Genomic DNA, 22,266 nt, shown 5'->3' with positions numbered 1-22,266 from the left:
AGCCGATCATTGTTACCTGTAATCTTCATATTAGAGGAGGAAGCCAACAACTTTATATCTTCTTTGACATTAATTAAGATGTGTTGGAATGTTTCAACAGCCTTTACTATTCAAAACTTCATTCAACTTAAAGTCAATTAAATTATCAACGTGAGTTTCATTACAAAGAGGGCCTACACCTTGCCAATTGTAAACCCAAAAAGACAAACTGTCATTACCAATCAGCCACCTGCTATTAGATAGAGAAAAATGCATGTTACCATTGGGTTAGATCTAAGATATCTTGAATGGAAAAGTTTAGCCCATAAACTTGCATTTTCAATTAACTAAAAACAAGCTTTAATTCTAAAAGATTTAGCAATATAATAGAGGGATCGAATCCCCAAACCACCTTCTTCATGGGGTTTACAAAGCAAATCCCAACTTAGCCAATGATGCTTGGGGCTGAACTATAAAGAACCCTAAAAAAATTGAGCAAACAATTTTGGAATAGCCACTGAATATAAAATATGTATGGGCATGCTTTGGAGTCTGGAGGACATGCTTAATCAACATCCCAGCAATGTGTAAAGAAAAGGGTTCGACTATGATATGGAAAAGATATGATATCCGTAAAACATCTCACCAATCAACTGACCGGAATCATGGACTTGATAGTGAATCAGGTGTTAATTATCAAAATTCATGGGTGGATTTTGATTGGTCAGAACTCTTTCCATATCATAGATTATGATTTTCCCTTTTTTCAAAATGTGGTATTTCCACGAAAGCTATATTATCATCATCATCATCATCACCAATAATCTGAGGAATGCAATCCAATAAGTATTCAAGTATTCATGCATGGTTCAAAATGCCTTCATCTAAAAATAAGCTTTTAAAAAACTGCACTGCATAGTCTTGAATTTAGCTAGTATCATTAGTTTCATTATCGTTGATATGCATTTCTTATGAGAGAATGATTATTCCTGGCAACCTTCATAGAGGTATGAAAGAAACAAGAATTTTTTATCTCCCTTTTTAAGCCACCTCTCTCTTAGATTATTTCTGACAAAGAAAAATCTCTTCTTGAAACAAAGTTTGATTAAGAGTTTCAATGGCGTTTAGAAGCAATTGCTGATTAGTAAAAGAATCATCCTCTATCACTACATTTTCAGCCTCAAATAGTGCTTGTTTAGCTTGATAAACATTAAGGAACACTTCTATGAATTTCTCCTTGTTTCATGTTTTAAGCATTTATTTAAGTAGCTTGAGTTTGGTTGAAAAAACTATTGGGCCTTGAGGGGGGGTCACAAACCATGAAGAGTTGCCAAAATCAGGGGCTTCGTACACATACACACGCATTAAACTTGTACACAAGAGATGGACACCACTTACAACCCAAAAGCCTAAGTTATTGGGTTATGGGCCACTCTTGTATATAAGCCTCTTGCACTTCTTGTGTCTTTCCAATGTGGGATTCTCTTTCATTCATCATTCCATACACCTGCTCACATGTGCATCCCAACAACAATACTTATTAGAGAATTGCCCTCAAAATAGGTTTTCCAAACCTCAACAATGTCCATGAAATTTGGGTGGATGGTCCATACATCCATTGGAACCTGAAAGGCTTAGGGACTTCCAAATAGTTGTTAACAATTTGTAAGAGAGGAGCATGATCTGGAGTTGATTTAGGTGATGTTTGGCATTAATGTTGTTGCTCTAGAAAACGGTGACACATCAGCACCACGTTGGAAAAATTGATGCTCCAAAAAACGGTAACATGTTTGGAACCATTTTTCCATAAAAAATTGTGCTCCAAACCACGCCTTGAAAATCGAGAAGGCATAGTCTGGGGAAACACCGAATTCGACGTTTTCTCAATTTCATTCAATTTTCTGATTTTCATATTTTATTCTATATTTTTCCATGTCTAGAATTTTTCTATATTAATGTATGATTTTTTTTGTTTGTTTTCATGTAATTTTCAGATTTTTTGCCATTTTCCTCATGATTTCCATAATTTCTTTTTTTATAGTCTATTCAAAAATTGGGACCATAGGATGAAATAGGTGTTTTTTTCCACCATTGGATGTAAGATCATATAAACATAGTAGAAGCACTGGATAACAGGTACCAATGCTGAAAACAAATACAGAGCACTAGTACCAAACAAAAGGTGGTGTTGTTGCCCTAGGAAATGTCCTACCTGGCAGAAACGTATCCAAACAAAAAAGAAAAGACATTGTTTTCTCAGAAAACAATGCTTCCAACCCACACAAATGGTGTTGTATATGCAACATCGATGCCAAACACATACTTAGATGATCAACCACATAACTGGGGAAACACTCCAACCAATCCATGATAGCTAATAACTAGTCCATTCTAGACCATGAAGGGTCATTCAACCAGGTAAAATCTGAGCCATTATCACCAAAATCAATTTATCCTGCCACATTAATAAAATTACTAAATTCTTGCATTGCCAGGGGATTGTAATTGGAGGCACCATATCTGTTAATAATCCTTTCAAAGTAATAGATTAACATTAAAAACACCCCAATGAGCCAGGTGGTTATAAGTCGTAGCTGCAAAAGATTCAAAAGGTTAGTCCACAAATCACCACTTTTAATACATGGCAAAAGACTTAAACCTCCCATGAGGTTGCTCATAAATACTAAAATGGTGTTTGGTATGGATGTAGCTTTTTGGAGCAACGGTGCCAGCTCAGCACCATAGATTCATTTAATAGAAAAATGCCAAAAAAGGTTGTTAGTTGAGTCATTTATCATATAAACGTCTCTCAATTTGGTGAGATCCACTTATAAAGAGGGTGTTTGGTTCTGTGGGAATTCATTCAATAAATGCTGCCACATAGGCACCACTTCAACAGTTCCCCTCTCATGCATCGAGAATAGCAAAAGGTGACTTCAGTTTCTATGCATGCCTACCATTTTGGGAAGTTATTTTTTAAAACTTCCTCAAATGGTTAGGTGTTTTTTCACTGTTATGCTGATGTGGTGCCTAGTGGCACCTAGTTGTCATAAACAGTTGTAATTATTACCTTTCTCAGTTTAACGAACAAATAAAGTACAAATGTTGAATGGAAAAACGTAAAGGGAATCAAACACATGCAAAAAAAAGCCAAATTATAACATTTTTCATTTTCAATGCCGTTTTTTTTTACTGTTTGGCTTATATGACGCCCAATGGCATCTAGTGGTGTCTAATGGTGTTGTGTGTCAAAAATGTTTAAAGTAGATTTTTCTCATTTTTCAAGACAAAATCATACAAAACATTTATAAAATAAATGTCATTGATACCAAACATCCTTTAAGACCTTTTTTATTTTCAAATTGGACTAGAACTTACATTGTGGATGATGTCATCTGACAAAGACCCCCCTTCCATTAGAAATTCATGAAGACCTGTTTATACACATCGTTATATTTTGTTAACTTTTTTTTTTTTTGAATTCAATTTTTTACCCATTTGTGTCCTCAGAAAAGGGCTTTCTTCTTTTTACCTATGGCATCAGTGCAATGACCAAAGAAGCCCCAAAATGTGAGATTTTCTCTGGATGCTATAAAAAATGCAATGGATATTTTGTCTTTTTGCTTCTACTGAAGTCTATAACAAGGTTCAAAGTATCGATACGTATCGGCCGATACATATCATGTCGGTGGCTTCCCGATATGCCCTTACAGGGGTTGTATCGGGTTAAACCATGGTTCAGACGATAGCCAAAACTTAAACCAACCCCTCTGAACCAGTTTTGAAAAAATAAATAAAACATAAAAAACCACTGATATAGGCTGATGCGCCCTACCAGTGTATCGACCTATGTCGATACTTTGAAACTTGGGCTATAAAAGGTTGGATGAGGAAGGAAGAAAAGATAGTTCCTCTCCCAAAGGAGTTTTCAAGGACTGCACAAGGAGCATATGATCAAAAACATATTAGACTCTAAAACATAATCACTTATCAAAGTAACTTGTCATTGGCATGATTTCTGACTACTAAAACACATCGAACAACTACACCACATGCCAATTTTACATTTCACAAGTAATAGTGTGATTGAAGCAAATTGTTGTTGATGATTAAGGGGCAAAAATCCTTATCAATAACTGGAGGAAATTAATGACTTCAATTTTCATAAAATCTTCTAATGTCTTTATCTATAATTGAAAACTCAATGAATCACACACTTAATTTTGTGTAAAAAATAATTCAAAAGCTATTCCCATACAAGCAGATGTTGTAGTCCAGGTTCTCAAATTAGTTTCACCATCGATCGCAATAGTCTCAACATAGCAATCACCTTGTGGTTCAAAAGCACCATGTAAAACGAGATCACATAGTATGATACTCCATCTTCTCACCAAGCCACCATATATTACCAACATGAATGTCTTGAGCTTGAATATCACTTTCAAGGTGTTTGCTTTTAGGTCTAGTAGACACCAATTTGCAGTCATCCCATAACTATTTTGATGGTGAGACTATAAAGATTAATAGAAAAAAACCCCAACATACTTGCAAGATGTATTGGATAATAAGGGGCCATAGTTGAAGGCATATAATAAGCAGAAAATATTGTTGGTTCATGAACCTACAAAATTATTTCTATATATTTTTCATTAAAAATTGTACAGTATATTTTTTTGTTTGATATTTAGTTTTATAGTAAAGATCTTGAGATAAATCATTGTTGTTGTCAATAACACACATTTTATTTTTATTCAGATTAATTTTGATCAAATGTTCTTCCAAGTTTACAACACCATCTAGAAAAGGAGAGGTGGCCATCCAAACGCATCATCGTAGAATATCTTCTAGACTTTACCCTTTTAGGTCTCCATTGTTCCACCACTATTGTAACCATGAAACCTTCATCAGTCTAGTGATCAAAGACTCTTAGATAGTTGTTGGGTTTTCTAAAGATTTAAAGGTCCAGAAGTAAGAGGTTGAAGAGATATTTAAGATTTATTAGTTGAGACTGAATGATTATATTAGATGTTTTGAAGGGTATATTAGACTTTTTAGTTTCCTCATTAGGCTTGGCAATTAAATGTTATGACTAGGGATGGCAATTTTCCCCATTTCCCCGATCCCCGTCCCATGAGACCCCTGCTAATATATATGTACATATGTATAGATACATCTATGTATGTATGTATGTATGTACGTCTAAATATGGTTGAATACTTATGATTATATTTGAATCTTTTTATTAGGATTGTAAACTTTAACTGTTTTACTTTTGAATTTTTTAATAAAATAAAAAACAAAATCAAAATGGTTGACATTATAAAAAATCACGAGGTGTGGGGACCCCCGTGGGGGACAGGGATGGGATAAATATGAAAGGAGGTTTAAGTCTTTTACCCTTTAATATAATCATATCTTGTGAATGTGGATGAAAGAAAGCAAGAAAATTTTGAGCCAGGAAAAGAAATTTCCATCATCAAGCATTTAGAAAAAGAGTTAACAATCCTAATATGAAACACAATCTTCCAAACTACCCAAGTTTTGGAAATTCCATCATGCTAATCCTATTCTTAATAGACAAAATATTGACAACATCATTCATGGATTCAAATAAAGCAACAAAGGGTAAGCTATAAATTTGGATTAATTTCCTTAATCATTGAGAAGATTTCTTGTTTTTTACCAGTCTAGGTTAGGTGGGCACATTCCAAGAAAAAAAAACCTTTGATCATTTTAGAAAGTTAGGGAATTGTCCTGCTCATCCTAATCAGGTATTGTGGCCTTCCTATTGCATCTAGAGTTAATTTGTAGGAAAATTGTTGACTAGTACCTTGTACTTTGGGTATGGTCTCACTTTGGTCCCTAAACTTCAAAAAGTGTCAATTTAATACCTAAACTTTCAAAAAACACCAACTTAGTACCTATCATTAACCAGTCGTTAAGCGGCATGTAAAAAGACATAAATGCCCTTTGGGTGTCATCTAATTTTCTTTATCAACCATCTCTTTCCAACCAGAAATCACAACTTTCATTTACAACAAATTTTGCTAGGACTCCCGGTGCTTTTCAACCAAAAACCCAAAGGTGTAAAGGTCCAAACTCGAGCACTCTTTCTGTTCTAGATGTCGAACGGTGACCGTTTTCCTAGTGAGCCATGAACGCTTCTCCGAAAAGAGATCTTAACCATCTGATTCATTGATCAATTCCCAAAGTGTCTCGATAGAAAACAAAGACTGTAAAGTCAGAGCGCATAACCCTTTCCCTTGTCTATTTAAAGAAATTGCCCACAAGTTTCCTGCAAATAGAGAAGTTAACGACTTAAAGCCCCTATAGATTTCATTTTTTCATTCAAAGAAAACCATTAAAAGTGATAGAAACATGAGGTCTTCAATCAATTGTCCCCAACTCCAAAAGCAGAGGAATATCAAGAAAAAGAGCATACTCTTCAAGAAATCATTAACACAAGCTTCAGTTCTTGATTCTGTAAAGGAAAAGATATGGGACCTAGCTGTCATTTAGAATTGCACTTCTACTTGGGTGAACTGTCTGGTGTATGCTTAAGTAACGGCATGCATGAGAAAGGAAACAAATACCTTGCTACAAAAATTTGAAAGAACATATGGAAATGCAATAGTGGGCCTCCTACACTTCCCTCCTCTTCGTTTCAGTGTGTGATAAACAAGTGTAAAGAAATAAACAACAAACCAGGAGAAGGATTCAAAACAATATGCATGACTCTTCCATAACATTTATTTTTTTGGTAATATTTTCCTTCCAAAATTCAAAATTCGAACTAGTAAGGACTCATCACCATCTCTTCATATCTCTTACTCTGCTTGTGTATTTCCTTCTACTAATAAGCATCTAATACTTTTTTTTTCCTTTTGTGGTTCTTTTGTTACTTTTTCTAATAGCTAATGCTCGTGTAGGCTTGCTCTTAATGGCGGGTAAGAAAAAACCCTGTTAATGTTTCAAATAAAAGAGTTGCATGAAAAAAAAATAAGCATTAAAAATTAGAGAAAAGAGAGGTCAACAGTTAATGGTAGTAAAGATTGCAAAGTTTATTATTTATACTCAAGCCATCAATCTAATATACGGACCCTCTATGAGGAGAAAATATGAATTCAAAGAGCCATGGCTTAGGGCTTTCAACACATTGATGTTTGGTCATTAGCCTCTTTCTATTATTTTTCCACACAAATACAATGTACAACCACCTTTCTTTTCAATTTAACAATTAGTGTGGGATTTTGTTAATAGCAAATTTAGAAAGGCACTGACCATTTGGCTAAGTGACTCTCTTTGGAGGATATGGAGATTCTTCTGAAGCTAAGGTCAATAAATTGAAACATGTGCTCTATTTCATCTTCTAGAGGAAGAAGATGGTGAACAATGTTTTTGAAGGGGAATTTTGACATTTACAAAAGTTTTAAGTCACACATGATGTTGCATGATACACATAAATAATGGATAGTTAAAGGTAGGTACTAAGTTGGCACATTTAGGAAGTTTAGGTGCTAGATTTTGAAGTTCAGGGACCAAAGTGAGACTTTGCCCAAAGTACATGGTATTAATATGCAATTTTCCCTTAATTTGTAAATGCCACAAAACACCTACAAAATCTGGTTTAATCTTTGGTTCATGCATTAGCCACCTTGGGTCTGAACTAATCTCCTTTGTGATTTCCAACAAATCTTTCTTACAAACCAAAGACTCAGGGACCACCACATCTTTGAAATCATTCTCTTCCACTCTAGTGGTGGAGGCTCTTTCAATATCTTTTGCAATATAGTTCTCTAGACCCTTTTGGAATTCTTTTAGAGATGACATAGTGTCATACAATAACTCATTCATAAACTTGTTACATTCATCAACAGAGTGATGAGGACGAAGATCACTTTTGGTTGTCAAGGGAAAGATAAAAATTTTGTTAAGGGCCTCCTCAATTGTCGATTAGATATCTTGAGTAGCTATCTCATTCCCACAAGTGATGATAATTTGCAGCTGGGTAGTAGAAACTTCAATTAGTTTATTTGGAGCTAGATGTCCAAAGCAATTCAATTCACCCCGATCTCCACTCAGTTCTGATCTACTTACAATCCTTCTTTGTAGCACCAACAACTTAAACGTTCTTCTCATTTTGAAAAAAAGGACCCCTTAAAAGGGTTTTCAAAGTTATTCCCAATCTTATCTAACTTATTAGCAAATGAATCACCAAGATGGTTAACCTTTGTTGTAGCACCACCATCCTCTACAACACGGGTCAGTTTCCTAGTTTATTTCATAAATTTCTTACAAACACTTTCGTTGTGACCTACTTTATGGCACCCATTGCAAAAAAAATGGGAATTTTCTCATAATACACCTTATAAAATAAGCACCCTTCCTTGCCTAAACCAATCCAAATTTTATCTTGACATGGCTTGGTGATATCAAGTTCCATGCAAACCTAAGCTAGCTTCTATTTCAAACGTACAATATAACATTGCTAAGGGCACCTTCAAGACTCTTCATTCCCAATTGGCAACGTTGGAATGGATGAGGGTTTCACCATAAAGGAAGATAGGAAGTTTGAGGAAGCTAATCCAAATAGAGAGAACTGAAGGATCTTCTCCCAATCTAAAATTCGATGACCATCTGAAAATAATGAAAAATAAATCCTTTAATGTAAATGATTTCCTTTAACCAAATGAGAAGAAAACCTTCTTCACTCTAGAAATGAAAGAGAAAGATGAGTATAGCCAATAGCAAAGATCATAAAATCTTTTTTTTTAAGGTAGAACGATTTAAGAGCAATGAGTTCACCTCTAGAATCAGTAGCTAACCATAAGAGCACTTTGCAACAAGAGAAAGCCAAAACAACTCACAAGCTTTAGATATTTCACCAAAGGTAAAGAATCAGGTCGGTTCACCTAACTAAGTAAAAGAAGGAGGCTTTATCTCAACTTAGAATTGTTCAAGGGCACAGGACTCATCAACTATAGCAATGAAAGACTTTCTAAAACCTAGCAACGAAGGATTGGAGGGTTGTAAAGAGATTCCTATTATACATCTTAGTTTCTAAAATAATTATGGAAATCTCCCTAGAATCAAATAAAGGATAACAACATCAATAGATATGAACCTCTTTACACAATCACCATTATAAAATATAGTGCAATCAATAAGATGGAAAAAAAAACCTTATTAAAGAATGATGCAAAACTCTTTCTAGAATAATCATCGAAGAGCCAATAAAACCTATTATGAACTTATTAAAATGACCTCAAAACTAGAAGGGGATTTAAAAAAAAACTTGATCCCCCTATGCCCTAAAATCTCCACTTATATTATATATGGTCCCCCCCATATAAGTTTATTTTCCTCCCTTTATTCATGTTATTGTCATCCAAAAAAATAAATAAATCCTCGCCCCACCCTTATACAAAACCATAGCCAAAATGTTGATCAAAGTAATGCTTTAACCTTGTAAAAATGATAAAATTTCTTATTTTCTTATAAGAAGAATAGCTTTCTAACACTTTTTACTAACATATAGAATAAGAATACCAAAATTGCCTTTTTACTCATAAAGGCTTCATTCTTTTCGGAACAAGGGGAAAGTTAGTTAATGGGAAAGTTGATAAACTTTCCCTCATTCTTTTGTACAAAAATATATGGTCCATGAAAAATGTATATTCCCTTAAGTAAATTTTTAGGTAACTTCTTAAAGTAAATGTATTCCTTTTTCCAAGTGATAAACCACTTTCCCATGGTAAGTGTATACACATTATACATGTGTGTAAAAATGGTAAGAGAGAAAAAAAAAACTAACTTACTTTAAACAATAATTTGTGAAAAAGAACATGGGTAAGGAAAATTATCTCACTTACTTAAATAAACCTTTTAACAAAAGAACATGAGTAAATGCATTTACCTGAGAAAGTATTATCTAGGTAAAATGTTATAGACAAAAGAGACTTGTAGAAAAAAAAAACAAGAGTAATGGATAAGAGTTAGATTATGAGACTCACAAAACATGTTCTAACACACACTTCCTACATTATTTATATGTGCACATCTCAAACATGTTTCATACTCATTAATGGGGTCATACGAAACATATTTGAAATGTGCTAACTTTAAATCATGTTAGAACATGTTTTGTTCGGAACAAATCCAAACTCAATGGAAAGTGATCCCTACTTTCTATTAACATAAAGTTAAGACAATATATATTTCTTTTGTTTCTTTTTCATTAAAGAGAAAACCCTAAGAGACATATAACTTTTTCCTTTTCTATTTAATATTTGTTTTAGCATTCAAATGATGAGTAAGAATCCATCACATAAGTGAGTTCTACCCACTTATAAGAAGAAAAACCCAACATTTATTAGATAACGTTACCATTAAGGCACATTTGGTTTTTAGTAACTCACATATCTAGGTAAATGGAGGGGGGAAGTTGTTCCTATTGAACAACAATTTCATGTTCATTTTTTAATAATTATGGATTAAAACATTATAGGACAAAATTGTCCTTTTAATAATGAAATTTTTTTGGTAAAATTGGTTAATTGTTTAACTTACTTGGAACACACCTTTAAACAAAAGAACATGAGTAAGTGCATTTACTCAAGTAAATAACCCACTAAAAAACAAATGGATCTAATGAAGTTTACTCGGGTAAGTTCATTTTGTATTAGCATTTTTTACGAAAAAAAATTATAACATTTAATCTTCACTCGACAAAGTTCATTTACCCAAGTAGGAGATGTAATACCCATGGAAAATGTGCTTATCAATGAAATCCACTATATTACCAATAAATAAGCATATGATTGTTGATCAATTTTCCCTCCATTTATCGAAAAGCACATGGAGCCTAAGTTTTACAAAACTAAACAAGATGCTTAATCCAAAGGTAAGAGGATCTTATTTGGCTTTCTGACAACTTGATTGTTCAAAATAATCAAAAAAGAACTATGAATATCTAACACAGTTGTCAAGGCGGGCACCTAGGTGACAAGGCGCCCTTGGAGTCTCGCCTTGTTTAATTGCCAAACAGTTTTCTATAGCGTGTTATAACAAACTTTTATATTCTTAACTTTTTTGAGGTTATAATTATAAAATAGACATTTTTAAACTAAAATATTCATTTTATGTGTTTATATACTAATTTTTTTTCATTATTTTCTTATTTATTAGAGTTTAATCAACACAAACATTGCTAAGTGTTTTATTGAACCCTCAAAAACTTCAAAACCTAAACCAATAAGTAATAAAGAGCATAAAATGTTACCCGATCAACACATTTTCTTCTTTTTCTTTTCTAATTTTGTGTTTTCATATACTATTATTCTTCTTTTTCTTCTTCTTATTCTTCTTCTTCTTCCACCTTTTCTTTCACTTTTTCTTTTCTTCTTTTCCTATAACTGAAATAGGGGCCCAGTCCTTATATTTTTCGAATTTTATTTTCTTTCTTCTTTTTCTTCTCATGAATATGTTGGAATATGTTGATTTTCTATACTTTAACACAGTTTATACTTTTCTTATGAAAATTATAGATATTTATTAAGGAAATATGATTATGGAACCTAGGGAACTACCCTAGGTTACATGTTTTTAATTAAAAAAAAAATCCATCGCTTAAGCAACTAGGCGATTAGACGCCCCCCGTTGCCTAGCCTCGCCTTGGCGCCTTGAAAACTAGGATAGCTATCTCATTAGACTATGCCTGTGTTTAGTCAACAAGACAATAAGAGGGAAGAAGCTATATTTGTCAAATCTATATCTATATATTAAAGTAATATAGTACACACTAAAGGTCCTTCCCTTGCTCCATTTCTCCATCTAAAGTTTTTCTTTTTTGGTTATTTTCATTTTTCTCAAATAATTTTCACCAACATATGTCTCTTATTAATTCATAATTATTTCTTTTTTATAAAGTTTAATTTCTTGAATTGTTTTCTAATTTTAAGAGAACCACAACATCTCATAAAGAAACACTGGGTTCTAATTTTCTTCGGATAATCATTTCAAATTTACTTTAATTTATCATTTCCTCAAAATCCCCTCTTCCACATCCCTACAATCTTTCCTCTTTTTTACTTTTTTTTTAATTTTTAAAAAAATTGCATCTCATATAGAAAAATAAATTTCAGATTATCTTACTTTCCTCATAATAACCTGAGGTCCACTTTACGAGCTGTTTTGTATTGTGGATGAAGCCATAGACAGCTCATCTCGGTCCACACCACACCTTTATTGGCATTCTTTAAGACTATAACATGGACTAGTCCATACTACACAATGGATTAGTCTACACTATCTTGCAATTTCTCATTAATGCTTACATATCATACATCAACCTGCACCATGATATATTCAAACATTTGTATAAAATTTTGTAATAAATGATTAAGTTTTTTTTTTTGTTAACAACACATTTACACCATGATAAAGATTGCTAGAAATATGGAATATGGTGCAATTTCAACTAGAGGTGGAGAGATGGAATTCAATGGAGCCATAGTCCCCATATGCTCCAAAGTTCTCCACTTATATTATGAATATAATAGACTAATTGTCTTTATGGTGGTCCCCATTCAAAATACAATTTGGTGATTGCATGTAAATATAGTTTGGTTGCTTCTAAAGTAATATATATATATATAACATATTCAATCACATGCAAAGTAAAAAAGTAACCATCCAATGTTTTGATATCTACCCATATGACTTCATTTATAGTTTAAAAGTTCTTTTTCAACTTCTTTCAAAGACCCAAGCAAAAGTTAAAATGAAACAAATGGCAAACCAACAAACCATTTTTCTCATTTACTTTATAGCAACTTATAAGATTTTGAATGTGAATTCCAAATGACAACATCATAGCAATTTGACAACTAGCAACAATCCAAGGAGGTTTTAGCAAGTGGACTAATCCTTGTTTTTAGGTATTTTTTATTTATTTTAAATTTTTGTTACTTTTGTCATAGAATTAGGATATTTTTTAGTTTTATTTTTACATTTTCCTTTGGAATTGAATTTATTAATATGTAAGATTAAAATGTTATTAGATTACTTTGTAAAATCTAAATTAATTAAGTAGTGTTGTTGTAATTATAAAGTTATAGTTTTATTTCAATATTACTTCTCATAGTATAAATCCAATATTTCAATCATAAAAGTTTAGTAACTAATTGATTTATAGTTTTTTATATTAAAACATGCTCAAAAGAAATATTGATTCATTCTTAAAGAGAAATGGAAAGAAATAATTTGTTGATCAACAAGAAAGGAAAGAAATATTAATAATTCATAACCTATTCGACCATTCTTCATTTAATATAAATACAATTCTTGAGCAACCTACTTAAAGTGATGACTATCTATAACAATTTCTTTGAATTTTTCAACAAGTGGATATTGAAATCTAGAGACAAATGATGAAGTTGATTCGAACAAGGTATGATAAGATTAGCAAGGATAGGGTCCAGTTTCTCCAAATATCAAGAAGTCGGAACATCTACAAACAATTGCTAGAAATTGTTTTCCTATACACGCTATTCAATCCAACTTTGATGTTGACTTTTTTAATAAAAGATTTATAATGAACTTACATGCAAAAACCTATAGTTGCAAGGAATGGACATTAACAAGATTGTCTTGTTGCCATGACATTTTATGTATTCAAATGCAGAAGGGCAGAATTTATAACTATGTAGAGTCATTATATACAAAACAAACGAGATGTGCTTAAAAGCATATGCCACATTATCACTCCTGTGCCCATGAAACCCAAAGTTAACAATTGATAGTATCTCAATTTCAACACTACCATTTTAAAAGCAACTTGAAAGACCAAAGAAAGCAAGGAAGGGCCCCAATAAAGCCAATAACGGGATCCATGTACGTAGAAGGTATAAAAGGATGAAGTGTATGGTTTGTGGGAAAGAAGCGGACGATAGAAGGGGATGCAAAGGTCAAGATTGAGGGAATCAAAGGTAGTACTATTGGATGACCATTTTCAGTTGGAAGGGGTAGAGTAATAGTACCACCAACTCAGCCATTGGAATTTCATTCCTAAGTTTTTCATTTCCATGCTTGCTTCTTTATTATGATGCTCAATTGCTTATTACCCAAAAATTGAGTAAAGGTAGGGCAACACCATCTCATCTAAGTAGGGGTGGGGTAGGAGTGGTGCCACCTACTCACATAACAAAAATTCATTCTTAAGTATCTAAGTTCCCTTTTTATATAATTATCTTGATAAATGGTTAAAATGTGAAGTTGGAGAAACTAACAATGATAATTATTTTGATTTTCTTACATACTAGTAAAGATGTTGTATTTGTATAAGAAAATCAGTCAAGCGTAGTTTTGCATGATAGGGGTAGGAATAGATCTTAAACATAATTAATATCACCACCTCAATCATCACAAGTTCATCCCAAGGAATCTATATATTCTAAGTTCCCTTTTTTATCTTATCTATAAGATCTCTTATTAATTAGTATCTTATACTTATTAAATTTTCATATTTACAGGACAATATACTGGTCACACCATCTTAGCAATATGCAACTATGCAAGTGACTGAAACTAACCATCTTAACTAACTTGACTTAAACTAGTTAGTCATTTTCTACTTAACACTTTAGCAACACTATGTTTAAGTTCACTTTGTTGCACTAGTAATTAAGCACATGCATTGCATGTGAGAAAATTTTCTTCATATTAATCACTTGAATTTGAGATATATCATAGTTAAGATAGTATTTGAAAATTAACAAAAGTAACAATATGATTAAAAGTAAAATTAAATATTTATTATTCAATTATGACATCATGGGTTTCGTTGAAAAGTTGGATCACTGACCCACCATCTAGATAAGAAAATAACTTTGCATTTGGATTAGTTTTATTAGGGAAAATTATAGTCGGAGTTGGTTGTACATTTAAAATTAGGCTACAAGTTGGTCCACAAACCAACAAAACTCTGACAACTGGCTCTACATTTCAAATTATAAAATCCCTCGCCATGTCATCGGAGGCTTATGTGGCTACTGCCAATATGAGAATCTTAATTAGACTTGTTCATGGGCTTCAACCTATTCTGGTTGGGAATCTTATTTTTGTGATTCTTTGTATTTTCTATTATTAAAAATTTTATTATTTGACTATGGCATCATTTCATTTCTAGGTAGATTTTGAATTTAACATTCCATTTTCATCATTAATAAAAATACTTCTTACATTTCATAGTTATTTATTTTAAATTTTTATTATTTAATTATGGCATTATTTATTAATCCATTTAACCCCAAATGATCAAATTGCTTACCCACCACCAGGAGGCAAGAAAATGGTTTTGTTTTCAAATTACTTTTCAAAATATTTATTTTTATACTATTAAAATTAATATTGTGGAATTAATTATAAGAATTTAATGATATAAAAAATATATCTTAAATATAGGATTTAATAAGAGAGAATAGGAAAATATTTTTATTTTCAATTGGTTTTAAGTTTTACATTCCATTTCCATCATTAATAAAAATATTTCTTATTTATCATCCTTATTATTGTTTAATATGTATGTTAAAAATGTTCCTTTTTTAATTAATAGAACTTAATGATGAGAAGAAACAAAAATGACTTAAATATATGATTCAATGAACATAAATGCAAGTTAATAACTTAAATGTTGGATTTAATGAGAGAGAATTAAATGCATTGAATATCTTTAAATTACCTCTTTTCAACTTATTTAATATCAAGAACTGACTGCCTATTTTCCCTCATTTTTTTAACAATAAATTTAAATATAGAAGGGTAAATTTTGTCCTTAGAAAATTCCAAAAATATTATTGAGGTCAATCGTGCTTTTTAAAGTAGTATAGATGTTGTTAACCAAGCTTCTACATTAGATAGATTAGTGTTGAGGAAGCAAATAAGTTAGTTAGACAAGTGGAAGCAAACCAAGTAATTAGATAGGTTTTAATGATTTTTTAAGTAACCAACCCAATACAACTTCAATTATTAGCATGGTTTTCAAAACCGGACCAAAAAAACCGAGAACCGGTCAGGTGATCGGTTCCATTTTTCCCCAAAACTGGATTTTTGCCAAAAAATGTTGATTTGGTCAACAAACCACTGACCCGGGTGGTTGAAATGTTTGAACCGTTCAACGGTTTTGACCTTTTTTAATTTTTTTTTATTTTTTGTCAGAACAGACTGACCATTCGACCCCGGAACCGGACCCCTGACCGGTTCATTGTCCGGGTCAGTTTTAAAAACCTTGATTATTAGCATGCTTTCATTTTTGTAACAGATCAACCATTTGGTTCTATAATTGAATTGAATAGGAAGTTTTAATCTTAAATTTTTTTTTTAATAAATGTGCAATAGAAGCACCTTTTTATGTTGTATCTTTATGTAATTATAGTGTGGTAGTAAATTGAACCATGTTATACAAATTCCAAATTGTAATCTCCAAAGTTAGATCACATAAATGTAAAGGTATACAAGAATCCATTGATTTCTTAGTCCTATAACCTGATAATACATTGGTTTCATTACAAAATCCCAAACTTAAATCCTTTGTATTACATTAGAACACAAAAATGATTTTATTATATATTTTTAAAGCACAAAATCAAATAAAATCCTATAACTTAATCGTATGAATTAGCCATGAATTTATAAAAGTCAAACCTTCAAGATGGAAGAGGCTTTAATGAGAGATAAAATATATATCCAACTAGAGAATGAGAAAGTTGTATGTAGTATAATCTTCTTTTATTCTATAAGTCTAACAACTCTGACTACCTATCAACTAATGAATTAGGCTCTCTGAGTCTAGCTAAATATCTATGCTTGGTTGGTGAAAAGTTTTGTGACTGCTGATCAATTTTAATGGACACTTAGTTCTACATTTATATATTCCTTAGACATGAGAGGTTACATAAATGGAGACTTGGTCCATGCTTATATATCACTGGAACTGTACATGCTTATATATCTCACCTAGTTCTCAATTATATTCTTGCTCTTAAACATGAAATCACATATTTCACTCATCTAAACTAACAATTGGTCCTTTTGTAAATTGGTGTAAGAGACGTCTTATGGAACTTCAGTTTTCTTTGCAAAGGAGTCATTGAAGTAAACATTTGGATCTTTGGGGTTGATCCCAAACTTACTTGATGGCCTTATGTTTTTTTTTTGGGTTTTGCAAGGCCTTATTTTGCCCTTTTTAATGAATTGTTCAAAGTTTATATTACCTCATTTTTTGTTGGTTTGCAAGGCCTATAATACCTTCTATTTTGTTAGTTTGTTTAAGTACTTATGGGAATTTGCATTTCATTAAGAGATTATGTATAATGGCCACAATAATAACATAGATTGTTAATAGAATTTGAATCTTCCTATTTCAAAAAGTTGTAGTATCATCTTTGAGCGTAGCATATATTCATTATCAATTGTTCCAATTGGAGACTACAAGGCTTTTGCTAGAAAAATAAATACATTAAGGTCTAAGCATTTGAAGCACAATTAATCTATTGTTAAAACTGTAAGAAGAAACGAATTCTTGCATTTAGCTCTTGAGCAGATGTGGAAGATATCAATTACCAGGCAAAGTTGGTATTGTAGGACATGAAAAATATTAATCACTTTTCTGAAATGATACCAATTGCCAAATTCCTACATTTTTTTGGTCCACTTTTTTATTCAAATTTCTATTTCAAAAAAACAAGGATATGTGCCAAAAAAATGCTAATAAATGCCATTTCAATCTAATAACAAAACTTGTAAAAGCATTTAATATGCTTAGCCCACTTTTGAAGAGTTGAATAACCATTCTCACCCCACAATAGGTTGGCACTCAACTCCTTTCTACTATAAAGAAGAATAGCATGAAAATAGATAAATCCTATTTCACCATGAGAGTTTTCATGAGTCCTATTGCAATTTTATCAATTTGAATCATTCCAAGTTCTAGTACATAATTTGAGGACTTTATTATATGCAATAAAAGCTTTCAAATAGTCAAATTCATCACTAGAATTTAAGTAAAGTTCAAAATAAGAAATCTACAACACCCACCTATATGTTACTTGTTAAATGCATATAATATAAGAAACCCAATTACAAATATAATTTTCAACATGTGCATAGTTTGCAATATTCCTTCAACAAATATTTGCTGATAATACTTCAGGACTTTGATAAGCGTTTTAATGATTTAGCATGCTTCTCCAAATCAACTACTAGCTTCTTGAGTTCTCTATCATCATTTTCTTGTATTTATTCCTGCTTCTATGATGAAGTACTTTCATTTGAATAATTGATTGGAAAAAAATTACATTGATTTCCCTACATACATGAAGATATGAAATTCAAGATAACTAACAAGGATAAATTATCTTGACCAATTATATAACAAATGAGGATATTGTGTGATACTTACAAAATTACTGGGGCAGGTACAAAATAACCTATTATGTAGATTAGCAGGTTTCTCAAAAAGTTTAATTGCACATTTCTTCCCATACAAAAAATATTTTACCGCATACTAAGATTGCAAGATGAAGTATATTCACACGTAGATTGTGAATTCATTGTTACCAATAATAAGAAGGGTATACATTAAAAAATCAAATGCAAAGTTGCTATGCAATAACTTTACCGATTTAAGGTTTTTTGAGATAACTATGCAAGAAATTGTGTGAATTCGTAAAAACACCCAAATCTACCAAGTTAGGACTTTCTTGAACAACAGTCTTAAGAATTACGTGTTAAGTTTTTTTTTTTGAATAATTGTGCAAGAAATTGTGTGAAAGCAGAAAATAACTCAAATTTACCAAGTTAATTTTTTTCTTGAATAATTGTGTGAGAAATTACATGAATTCAAACAATAACCCAAATATACTAAATTAGGGTTTTCTTGGATAATTATATTCAGATATGAATCTACCAAGTCGAGCTACCATTTAATTATTTTTGCTATGAATTTAGAAAATCACTTTAATAATAATACAAGCCATGTACATGTAGCAACATTACTATGCTTAGAGGGAAAAAGGGAATACACTTTAAGAAATAAGAGAAAAAAAAATGTGGCTCTCTGTTTATTATTTGAAGGAGAAGAGGAAGTAAGAAGTGTTTTTTTTTTCACAAAAATGTTAGGGAAAATACATGTCTTTAATTCCACTTGTTGGCAAACAAATGCATGTTAGGGAAAAAAGAAACTTCCATTCGATGGCAAAAATATAAAAGAGAGACATACCTATTGATCATTGAGGAAGAAAACTTTGAAAGAATGAGAGATCATTGGGCGTTGAGGGTTCAAAAGTGACGAAGAAGGCTTTGAAAGAAAGAGAGATGTGGAACATTAAATATATACACTGAAAGGGAAAAATGATCCAAAAAATAACAAGTGTATTTTCACAATTAAGAATTGTTTAACAAGCACATTCCAGTCAAATGGGAATCTTTTTTTTTACAGAACACTAACAGAAGGGGGTCTTTGTCACAAATGAAAGTTCAGAGGGTCTTTGTCACTGGTCTCAGAGTATAGGGTAGTATTCTGTAGTTTACCCTTAATTGCAAGAGTAAAATGATAAATTTAATGTGTAAGAAATATAGCTTCTTATTCCAGGTACAACTTTGGATCCTAAAGATGGCTATAAATTTTTCAAATCTGATGATATATGTAATTTGATCAAGAAGTTTTATCTTCTATATTTTTCTAGTCAAGAAAAAAATCATTTAAAATATCAATTGCTACACTATATTCATGATGTGCCCAAATTTATCTACCATTGATGATTTATGATGAGGATTGGTGGAAACCGGAAACTCAAAAGTTTATTCTTATATTAATAGATTGATTCAACTTATTCTAACTCTTTTGTTTCAACAACAACTACTAAGTGAGTTTTTTTTTAGCTATGAAAATTGTTAAAAGTAGACTTTGCAATAGAGTAAAGGATGACTTTTTTTACAGATTACTTGATGTGGAATTAAAAAGTTGAAAATAAGTTGAAGAAAAAATAAAATAAAATAAAATTTTGGGATGGTTAAATGATCTTTGGTGTTTATCATTTTTAGAATATATATTTCAAAGGAACGATCAAGATTTATTAGTAAAAGTATTTTGGTAAAACAATTATTTTGTCTCTTCAATTAACAAACCCATGATGGTTTGCGGTCAAAGATGATATAAATTATTAGGTAAACCTAAGGGGGAGCCTCATCATTTAATAGAAACCCTTGGAGAGATATAAGTACTTTTCCAAAAAAAAAAAAATAGTATTAGTCGCAAAAGATAATACATTCAGTAATATATGTTGAATTGGTGAAGATTGACCATCATGTTGTGTTTGGTTTTGAAAATGGACTTGTTTGTGGACTTCACCTAACAATTCAATTGTTTATGTGTACGTGAGACTAGAGTCTGGAGATATTATGGTTGTGGGGGCACCAAGGACCTTAGCATGCTTTACTATGCTTCTGAGGCTAGCTAAAATGAACATTCTTTGTATTATCCCAAATGATGGTTTCTGTGAATGACCATGGATTAGGCTGGTCTAAGTTTTCATAGGGTTATAAAAGCAAATACAATTGCATGGCCCAATCCAAACTTGCACCATGAGTAAGGATGGTCATGGGCTGGGTTTAGCATCTATACTAATGGGCTATATGGTTGGGGATTGGTTTGGGTTATAAGTCTATGATTTTAAATATAAAATGTGTAAAATATTTTATAATGTACTATATAAATAACACACACAGACAACCTAGGCCTAAGCCTAAGAAATTTTAGGTTGGGCTAGAAATGATCATCCCCCACTATTGTTTTCTCATTTTATAAGCAAAAAAAATGAGTTTAGGGGGAAGGGGGTGCAAATTTCATATAAGGTTTTCGAATGCAAAATTTAAACCACCTATAAATGCATATGAAACATAAAGAGCAATTTTTTCATCAAATAGGAATTTAGTACATAAAGTCAAGGTTCAAAGTATCAATGCTCTAGATAAGCAAAATTGTGTATCTAGAGTTTTAAACCATACTTTGCATATACTTTGCATATGCATCTCTCTCTCTCTCATTGGTAATTCAAATATAGATATGACAACACGAATATTTATGTTTAAACATATTAAAAGGATCTAAAATTCAGTATTTGTCATATTAGTGGCTATGAAAACTGATACATATACTTTGCACATGTCATAAAACAATGGATACAAATCTCAACAAGGTGTACCAACTAGCTGCATGGTTGGTAAAGTCTCTTCTTGGTTGTAGCAAAGACTTAGAATTGAACCCCACCTTCACTAAGGTTGGGCGGTTTATAGGTTTGGGGGATGTGTTGACATTTCTCTCCACTAGCATCTTTAATGCATCAAGCAATATCCCAAATCCTTATAAAAACAAGCAAAAAAAATCCTTATTATAAAAAAGTGTTCCCAGATGAGTCAGGTTTGATACAAGTTTGTCTTTACCCCAAGTAACCCAACCCTCCAATGCACTTCTAAAGTTCTACTTGAACCTCACCCTACCTAACTTAATAACATGCAGTTTATGAATTTACCTTGATGCTATAGGATTAAACCTTACCTATAGCTTTTAAATTGAGTTTTTTTATAACACAATTTGAAAATCCAAGAGCTATTAATTTAAGTTGAAATTTGGTTAACGGGTTTCAAGATGTCACTTCCTCCATAGTTAAAGAAGAAAATCCAAGACAAGTATAAAAGGAAATCTAAATCCCAAACATCAAGGGATATTGAAACCCAAGCTCATCTTAGGTTGGAGTGCTGAAACCCTAATTTGACATTCCTTCGTGCAAGATTTCAATGGATATTAACAAAATTGGAACAAGCTTAATGTTGCTTAGTAGTGTGATCTCCATGGGTCTAGCCTTATTAGTTAGGAGACTGGACTATTAAAATCAAGGAGTTTCCTTTGATCAAATGGCTAGTGCTTCATTTGCACTAGTGCAAAAGTATGGAAGTGTAAATACAAGAATATGGAAGTGGAAATGAGTTGAGTGCAAGTTCTATCTGCAGAAAAAAGAACTTTGATTCATTTTTGTTTTAAAATGAAAGGGAAAGAAACTTTATTTTTTATTATTTAATTCTATTTTGGTTTATTCATTGCCAAAAAATAAAGAAATTTGGTTTTATTTTTGTTTTATTCCTTGCATATAAAACATAGGGTTAATTACTTTATTACCTTGTACATTTTAGAAACTACTATATATATCTTGAACATTTAAAAACAACTTATAT

The sequence above is a fragment of the Nelumbo nucifera genome, chromosome 8 (genome assembly GCF_055504915.1).
Source record: "Nelumbo nucifera cultivar China Antique chromosome 8, China Antique-T2T, whole genome shotgun sequence".
In the NCBI taxonomy this organism is placed as follows: Eukaryota; Viridiplantae; Streptophyta; class Magnoliopsida; order Proteales; family Nelumbonaceae; genus Nelumbo; species Nelumbo nucifera.
The sequence above is the reverse complement of the archived record's forward strand: the minus strand, read 5'-3'. Positions refer to the sequence as shown.